A 9,593-nucleotide genomic window follows, 5' to 3' on the forward strand; every position below is an offset into this window, starting at 1 on the left:
GATCTTTTTTAACCAGTTTAGAGAGGCTGAGGGCCTTGTTGACGTGGTAAAGATCGAGATGTAGTGGAACAAAAAAAGGTTGAAACTAGCTAGAGTCCATGACTCAGATAGAAACAAATGAAAGCTTGATAGTAGGAAAGACAACACGCATTCATCTAACACGATGGCCTCTTTAAGCTCAAGTTCACGATCCAATCAATAGGTTAGACAAAAAAAATGTGTTTTTTAAAGAAGAAAAACTCTAATTTCTAGGCTCTGTTTGGATATCGTGGTGTTTTATTTGTTTCCATGGTGTTTTTGCCAAAAACAAAACACCATGCATTTGGAAACCATGATGTTTTTTGAGTTAAATCATCCTCAAACTAAAAACACAATACTTATTTTAAAACACCTAAAAAGTGTTTTAAGTTTGGTGTTTTGGTTTTGAGTTTGAGAATGTGTTAACATAATATCTAACATAATATATTAAATGTAATTAATATAGAGTTATTAACAACATGCTTATTATACAATACTGTACTATAGTATACTATACTATAGTTAATCTAATAGATTAGTAATATTTATTAAATAATATAAAAATACAATAAATAAAATATCTTATATAACAATATAATAACATATTAAATACTAGTATTTAATATGTTAACAATGTATTATATAATAATAAATAATAATAATAAAATATAAATAAACTAATAAAAAATAAATAAAAAAGTTATTGATAATAAATAATAATATAATAATATACTACACAATAGTATATAATCCGCATATATTAATATTATTAACTTTAATAAATAAACTATAATAAATTAATAATTAATAAAATATTATATAATAGTAACATATTTAAAATATAATATAAAATATAATAATATTATTATTATAATATATTGCAAGTAAATGTAATATATAATATAACTATTAATATATTATATAATAAATAAAATAATTATTGCTAATAAAGTTAATATTAATAATATATATTTATAATATAATAATATTTATTTATATCATAAATTATTAATATATTATTAAATTCTATTAATAAACTCTATATATTAAAGACTATAATAATTACATAATATTAAATATTTATAATATATTAATTTATTAATAATATATCTATAATAACATAATACTAACATTATAATAATATTGTTTATATGAGTAATAGTATAATATTATATTTATAATAGTATAATATTGTATTAATAATAAAATAAGATTATTATAAAAATATTAATATAATATATAGCAATAACAAATTGATATACCAAAATAATTAAATATATAATTATTTGAAAAAATATGTAATAATTATAAAGATAATAAACAAAAAAATATAGCAATATAATATTATAATACATTATACAATTTTATATTGCATTATAAAAAACTAAAACACAACACATAAGTGTTTTTTTATAAAACAAACACAAAGAGAACACTATGGTACCTAAACGAAAAACTAAAATACACGTCAATTGTCTAAATTACCAAGATTGTTTTTTTAATTAATAGGGTTGAGTCTGCAAAAAAGAAAGCAGAGATTATGTTGGTTGTCCAAACGATACATTAGAACGTGCATAAATACACTGGCTCTTCCAATGGGGCTATGTGGCAATGATTGATAAAACCTAATACGGCACACTATTACGAAGAGCCAAAGTTATGCAAGCTTTGCCCCCCGTGTTGGTACAATTTCATGCTCTGCCCTCCGTCACAATATATATATATATTATATATATATATATATATATATATATATATATATATATTATATATTATATATATTATATATTATAATCCTTCAGGTGCACAGATGGATCTCTCAAGGGACTATCATTATGTTTTCGAAACTGTCAAAGAAGAAATTTTTGTTATAAACCCATTCACATTTTTTTTTTAAAATCAACCCTATTGAGATTTTATTACAAAAACTGACCCACTTTGTGGCCACATCAGCATTGTGGCCACAAAGTGCGTCGGTTTTTTTTATCTCGTTCCTAAATAGTCGGGGTTGACAACCCCGACTATTTAGGAGGCCGCCTGTGTTTAGAAGTCAAATTAGTCGGGGTTCGATACCCCGACAAATTTAATCACACATTAAAATTGGTCGGGGTTGGGAACCCCGACCAATTCGATAGCTAGCAAAACAATTAGCTGGGGAGGGTAAGGGCGAGTCTGGTGGCTTTCACATTCATTTTGGTTTTTTTTTAATTCGACAACAACAACACGGCCACTAGTTGTCTAATTGGCCGTAATGCAAGAGGACAAATCCCACTTTATCTTGTAAATTCACATTCGAGGCTAGTGGGTTTTATTCGAGGACGAATCCCACTTTGGCTAAGGAGCAGCATGTGGATTCATTCAAGACGTCAGCGCAAGAGGACAAATCCCACTTCAGCTAAGAAGCATGTGGCTCATGTCTTATAGGAGGAAAAAAAGATTAGATTGACGTGATGCAATCAGCCCAAGGATTATCCTCTCCTATGTTCACAGCCCTCCTACTCTTTGAATTGGTCGGGGTTCTCAACCCCGACCAATTTAAATGTGTGATTAAATTAGTCGGGGCTTCGAACCCCGACTAATTTAGCTTGTAAATTCACGGGGGCGCCTAAAATATGCATTGCAAATTACAAATTTAAATGTTAAGAAGCGCATATTATCTTTAGATTCAATATTAAAAATATGTATTGCAAATTACAATAAGCTTATGGACTTGTGTGCAAAGTACCTTGCAAATTCTTCAAAAACTCCCACACACTATGCACACATGTATAACAAAATTTATGAGTGTTCAATTTGCGGCCGTAAAGACCATCTTGCTAAATTTTGTTATAATGCATAAAAATCCACCAAATCTAACAATATTGATACTTATGCATCCCATCAAGCTTCATCACAATATACACATACGCATGCACATAAAGTTTATCATAAGCATGCTAATGTGTACAAATGTGATTATTATGATAGATTTGGTCGTTTGATGATAGGCAAAATCTGCAATCGCACAGACTCGTTGTAGCTATCAAGGTCGATCCCACAGGGACTAGGGTTAATTACCAAATTTCACGTTATTAGACTAGCTAAACTAATGAGTAAATTAGAAGAGATTTAATAAAAGAAATAAAATAAACAACTAATCGGATGGAATTCAATATAATGAAGGACTAGGATTGAGTTATCACCACAACTTAGGTGTTCAATGATGAATTATTTCAATTCTTGGTGTTGGTTTAATCTAGAAACACAACTTAGGTGTTCAATGATGAATTATTTCAATTCTTGGTGTTGGTTTAATCTAGAAAGGGTGAATTGGCCTAAATTAATGTAAAGCCTCTTTCAAGGTCTAAAGATCGTGCCTAATTAATCTCAATTAACCTACTTTCGTGGAATCAAGATTAAATTAAACCCATTAAGTTTTATGCTAATCCAAATCAAATCCCCAAGGAATCTAGCCTACTTTCGTGGTTCGAACTCCCTGCTTAATTTCTAGAGATCCGGTATTAATCTTCACATTTCAGTCCTTTAATTAATTACCTATGATTGCTAATACGGTGATCAAGCGAATCAACAAAATTAAAACACTAGAAATCAAGTTTAAAGATTTAAACTTTCACCAAGAACCTATATCAATTCATCATCAATCACCAAAAAGTTAGGTTCTTTCCCAATCCTAGACAAGAAAACTACTCACACATGATTGGGATAAGAGAATACATCAAATAATTATGCAAATCAATCATAATAAGAAATAAATCAAAGAGAGGAAAGAATTAACCCGTCTTTCAATTGAGATCTTTAAAATCAAAACTTGCAATCCAATCTTGTACAAAAAATTAGTGTCTTCTTCAATACTTGAACTCCAAAATAATTGTTAATTGATGGCTAAGAGAACATAACAAAAGATCTCCAAAACCCTAAGTCAAAATATCTATTTATATGTCCCCAAAAATCTGGAAAATAACTAATTCCCGCGCCAAAACCCTAAGTCAAAATATCTATTTATATGTCCCCAAAAATCTGGAAAATAACTAATTCCCGCGCCACAGGTGTGGTCTTTCAAAATATCTATTTATATGTCCCCAAAAATCTGGAAAATAACTAATTCCCGCGCCACAGGTGTGGTCTACACCACACCAGGGTGTGGTAGGGGCTGTTTTGCTGATTTTGTGCTTATTTGTTCAGTTTTTGGTATTTTGACTATAACTTTTGCGTCCGACCTCGGAATGAGATGATTCAAGTTGCATTGGAAACTTATTGAAGAGATATACAACTTTCATCTTTTGAGTTTTTCTTGATTCGAACTACATCATGGTTGAATTTCCAATTCTTCATACTCGTGCATAAGTTTTCTTCACGAACCATGCCTTCAAAATCTTGTTGTTGCTTCAAACTCTTGTATAACTTCCAACGATCATCAAATCTTTCAATCTTGAGCCAATACCTACATATAAGAACACAAACCACTGCAGTATCCCCGATCTAAACACGAAATATGCATTAAACACTCGTAAATCATGCTTGAAACACACTAAGATAATGCATATTTTTCGTGTTTATCAACTCCCCCAAGCTTAGACTTTTGCTTGTCCTCAAGCAAATAGACAATAAAGAAAATAGGAGGAGTGGAAGCAAATAGACTAGGGATCACCCCCTCATCAATCCTTTAACCAATATCAAACATATCACAAAACAAATACTTTTCATCGGGACTTAACAAATTAATTTCCAAAACTCTCAAAAAATCACATTTCAAAATTTATTTACGATCACAAGCGTCACAAGTCAAGGATAGCCATCCTATCCAATTCTCAAGTCAAAGTAGGAAAAAGAAATTCATGTAACTAGCTTCAATCCCGAAGTACTAAAATTGAGACCTTCAGGTAGTTAAATTGGTAGACCTCACTTTAGGATAAGTGGACTCTCAATCTCTCATGTGTTTAAGGATAGGATTGTATCGCTCAAAATTCTTTCGAATGGATGTATTCAATCCATAAGCTTGCATTTCATCTCAATTCTCCACCACTTCGAAAACTAATGCATGCAACAAAATCATGAGGTCTTTTATTTGGTTGTAATGGGGCTAGGGTCAAAAGGGTAGGATAGATATTTGGGATTGGTTGAAAGCCTATCACTAGTGGAGCTATGATTGCAAAAGATTATATCTCAAAGTAAGATCAATGACATCTACACAAACTCCATCGTCTATTAAAGAACTTCTTCCAACTACTCCTTTTAGTATGCCATAATGAATTCTTTCGACACCCGCAATTACATACACCATAAAGATGACACTTTATTCATCTTTTTTTTTCGAATTAGTTTTTTTTTCTTTTTTTTTGTAAGAATTATGAAAAGGACGCAAACGCCTACTTTCACGCCCCCAAGCTTACACCACATTACTCACATAACCCATTGTATTATAAAATGTGCTCCACTAGCTTAGGCAATGGGTAAGGAATAAAATCGGATTTTGAAGGTTACATATGTGGGTTTAATCAACAAAAATTAGGCTCATAGGCTCAAGGGGGCTAATCAAAGGGAACAATAGTGCATGGTGGGCTATTTGGCAAATGTGGACTATAAACAAAAATGTGTCTCAATCACCTTTTATGCATACAAAAGTTGTATGTGGCCTTGAAGAGATTCAATGCAAGTTCTAGTATCCTACATCATTGGAGAATATCACACAAGCAAAGAAAATAATGATTGGTTATGTAATGCATCCAATTTCAGGCTCAAAATCTCACGGGTTTTATTTGTCTACCAAAATTAATTCCCCTTTATGTAATGCATCCAATTTCAGGCTCAAAATCTCACGGGTTTTATTTGTCTACCAAAATTAATTCCCCTCTTGTCTCAATAGAGTAATGGTTATGACACTAGCCACATAAATGCTAAATCCTATAAGACAAGAGAACATTCAAGTCTGGTTCTCCCATATTGTTAACTTGTAATAAAAAGCCTTTGAGAATCAGTTGAAAGATGGTATAAGAAGTTGCCAAGTCCGAATTAATGAGCATCTATCTAGTTCAATGATCGATAAAGGCTAATGATTCATGTCATCATCAGGAGATCATTTCCCTATTTTGTTTTTGTTTTTGTTTTTTTAAGAAGAAACAAAGCAAAAGAAAAACTAAAATAAAAGAAAAATAGGCAATTATAGACAGGCAACCAATGAATGAACAACCCATACCCCCAAGTTTAAGATCTACATTGTCCTCAATGTAATAAGATAAAAATTAGTGCAAGGGTGCAGAGGACATACCAACTCACTGGTCAGAAGGAGGCGGCACGGAGGCATCCTGTCGGAGCTGTCGCTCATGAAAAGACTGCATCATGTAGTGTATAGAGTCCAGTAGTTGTCCTTGACGGTGTTGCTCTTGCTCGATGGCACCTACACGGTTAGTAAGAGAGGCAAGAGAAATATGGATAGCTGATAATTTCGCTGACCAATCGGGGTGATGGAAAGAGTTAGTTCCCCTGGTAGGCTCAGCCTGAATAGGGATCGGGGGTACCGTGTCAGCATCCTCAGCTGGTACAACCTCATGACCATCACAATTCATAAAATCAGATGTGAGGTAGGACCAATTGGCGTGAACATGGATGGTCGTGCGATCAGGATCAGGGAGTGGGAAAAGATAATTATCCTGAAAACATAACCATAACCTATTGCCCTTATTACTAATCAATTTCATATGTAGACAAGCATCGAGGTTAATGGACGCACTAGGGCTTAATGGATGAAGTCTTTCTACAAGCTCTCCGAAACCCATCCCGTAAGCTAAAGTGGTAATCAAGCCACCAAAAATAATTTTTTCGCTCGTTGCTCTCGCTGCACGACACATATGATGAATCATAAAAGCTCCTGTGTCAATCTTATGTCCTTTAACCATGGCACATAAAAAGTAAAGTTCTCTTTGACACATGATTCCATCACTCTCGCCTCGACCGAAAATGGTAAAAGCCATGAACCTCTGTAAATATCTAAAGCATGGGTTATAAACAGCAGAGGCTCGTGACAAGGAGGGATCATAAGGTCTTTGAGTGGTAGAGCGTGCGATTGAAGTCCAAAATGGGGTCAAGTTAAAGTTTTTAGGAACAATTCTAGCCCCACCCTCCTGAAAACCAAATATTTGATTTAATTGTGCTAATGTAAGTGTGTGAGACTGGTTAAATAGCCTGAAAGTGATTTTCCCTTCCTTTACACCCTCACCATTAAATAAAATAGCATCAAGAGAGCTCAAAAATTCGAGAGTAATACACTCATACGTGTGGTGTTTAGCCTCAACAAAATTTAACCAACCAACCCGTCTTAGGAGGTATGAAACATCATCCCACAGCCCTAACTTACGCAAACAATTCTCATCCAAATAGCGGGTACTCAAAATTCCCCGCTTAACCAGTGTATTATACCTATTTTGTTGCTGTTCATTGACAAATTCAATAGCATGAGGATTTTGGGGAGGTTGAGAGTTACCTTTGCGTCGTCGCGCTGTAGAAATTGAAGCTTCCTGACTAGGCCGTCCGCGCTTAGGTCCCATGTAGCCTTCCGAACGGGAATTGACAGCAGGTTGAAGGCGGTCGTTGGCTGTTGTTGCATTGTCGATGAGGAGGTGGCTGTGGTGATTTGGAGGTATGAGATGGTGAGGAGCGGTGGCTTTTGGGTCGGTGGTCGAAGAGGTTGGCTTGAAGAGGTGAGAAGTGGAGATCTGGTCGGATGTTGATTGGCGAGGTGAGGTTGAGCAGCTGCTGTGCTGGCATTGATCGATGAATCAAAGGTGAGGGATGAGAACGGCGGCGGCTGGATTGGTTGCGGTTTCAGATCTGTGTCGGAGGTGGGAGGAAGGCGGCGGTCGGATGGCTTGGTCGGTAAGGGGTGGTCGCTGATTCAAAGATGGTGAAGGATGGGGTGGCTGATCGGAGAGGTGAGGTTGGCGTTGATGACGAAGATGGTGGCGGTGTGGATTCCGGCGATAGAGGGGAAAGACGAGCGGCGGAACCGTGCTGTGGTGGTGGTGCGGTGTTGAATCTGGTCGAAGAGTGAAGATGGCGGCGGATTGTTGGTGTCTAGCTTTCTCTGCAGCGAACCAGACCATGGGTGTGGCACTGGGTGTGGTAGAGTCTGGATTCTTTTCTTCCTGTAGACCATGGGTGTGGCAGACGGGTGTGGTAGAGTCTGCCATCCCATTTTAACTCATTTTTCTGTAGTTTTTTTTTAAAGAATTGTTCTCCCTTCTTCTCACTTGTATGATTGAAAATGTTATAAGTTAAATTTGTGCCGATCCAATTGCCAAAAAAAAAAAATTGATAACAATATAAAATGCTAAAATAAAAGAACTAGAATGGGTGAAAACTTGGGTTGCCTCCCAAGAAGCGCTCGTTTATGGTCATGAGCTCGACCCCTTTTTCGCTCAATTCTCCGACGAAGGGGGATCAGAAAGGGTATAAGTGATCCCTTTCTCATTTTATTTACCAACAATGTAGTGCTTCAATCGTTGCCCATTCACCTTGAAAGATCCCGTTGTTTCACTCCAAACTTCAACAACTCCACTAGGAAAAATCTCACGGACTTGAAAAGGTCCGGACCACCGAGATTTGAGTTTGCCCGGAAAAAGCTTCAAACGAGAGTTGAAAAGTAGCACCATATCTCCTTGATTAAACTCTCTTCGAAGAATATTCTTGTCGTGCCATCGTTTAGTCCTTTCTTTATAAATGCGAGCATTCTCATACGAATCCAAACGCAACTCATCTAGCTCATGAAGTTGAAGCTTTCTTTTCTCACATGCGGTCTTCATATCAAAATTTAGGAGTTTGTTAGCCCAATATGCCTTGTGCTCTAACTCAACTGGGAGGTGACACAATTTTCCATATACTAATTTGAACGGTGTCATACCTATGGGTGTTTTGTAGGCAGTTCGATAGGCCCATAAGGCATCTGTGAGTTTTATAGACCAGTCCTTTCTCGAACGATTAACTGTTTTCTCCAAGATATTCTTGATTTCTCGATTCGAAACCTCCACTTGACCGCTAGTTTGAGGATGATATGGTGTGGCAACTTTATGAGTGACCCCATATTGTCTTAAAAGAGCTTCGAATTTTCTTTCAATGAAGTGTGAACCTCCATCACTGATCACCGTTCGTGGCACCCCAAATCTTGGAAAAATAACGTTCTTGAATAGTTTTACAACAACTTTAGCATCGTTGGTAGGGGATGCTATCGCTTCTACCCATTTGGAGACGTAGTCCACCGTCACTAAGATGAACTTGTTGTTACACGATGACGGGAACGGTCCCATGAAATCTATCCCCCACACATCAAAGACCTCAATTTCCAAGATGGAGTGTAAAGGCATCTCATGTCGCTTCGAAATATTCCCGGTCCTCTGACAACTATCATAAGATATCACAAACTGTCTTGCATCCCGGAAAAGACTCGGCCAATAGAAACCTGATTGTAAAACTTCCGACGATACCTCGTGTCGAGGAGGTTCTATTCAGTTAGGGAGGTAGCTGAGGCTGCCACTTCTCAGGAGATTGAGACTACTATGTTCCAGAAGGACAAGGAAGGGAAGGCT

Source organism: Asparagus officinalis, chromosome 10 (assembly GCF_001876935.1).
Source record: "Asparagus officinalis chromosome 10, Aspof.V1, whole genome shotgun sequence".
Taxonomy (NCBI): Eukaryota; Viridiplantae; Streptophyta; class Magnoliopsida; order Asparagales; family Asparagaceae; genus Asparagus; species Asparagus officinalis.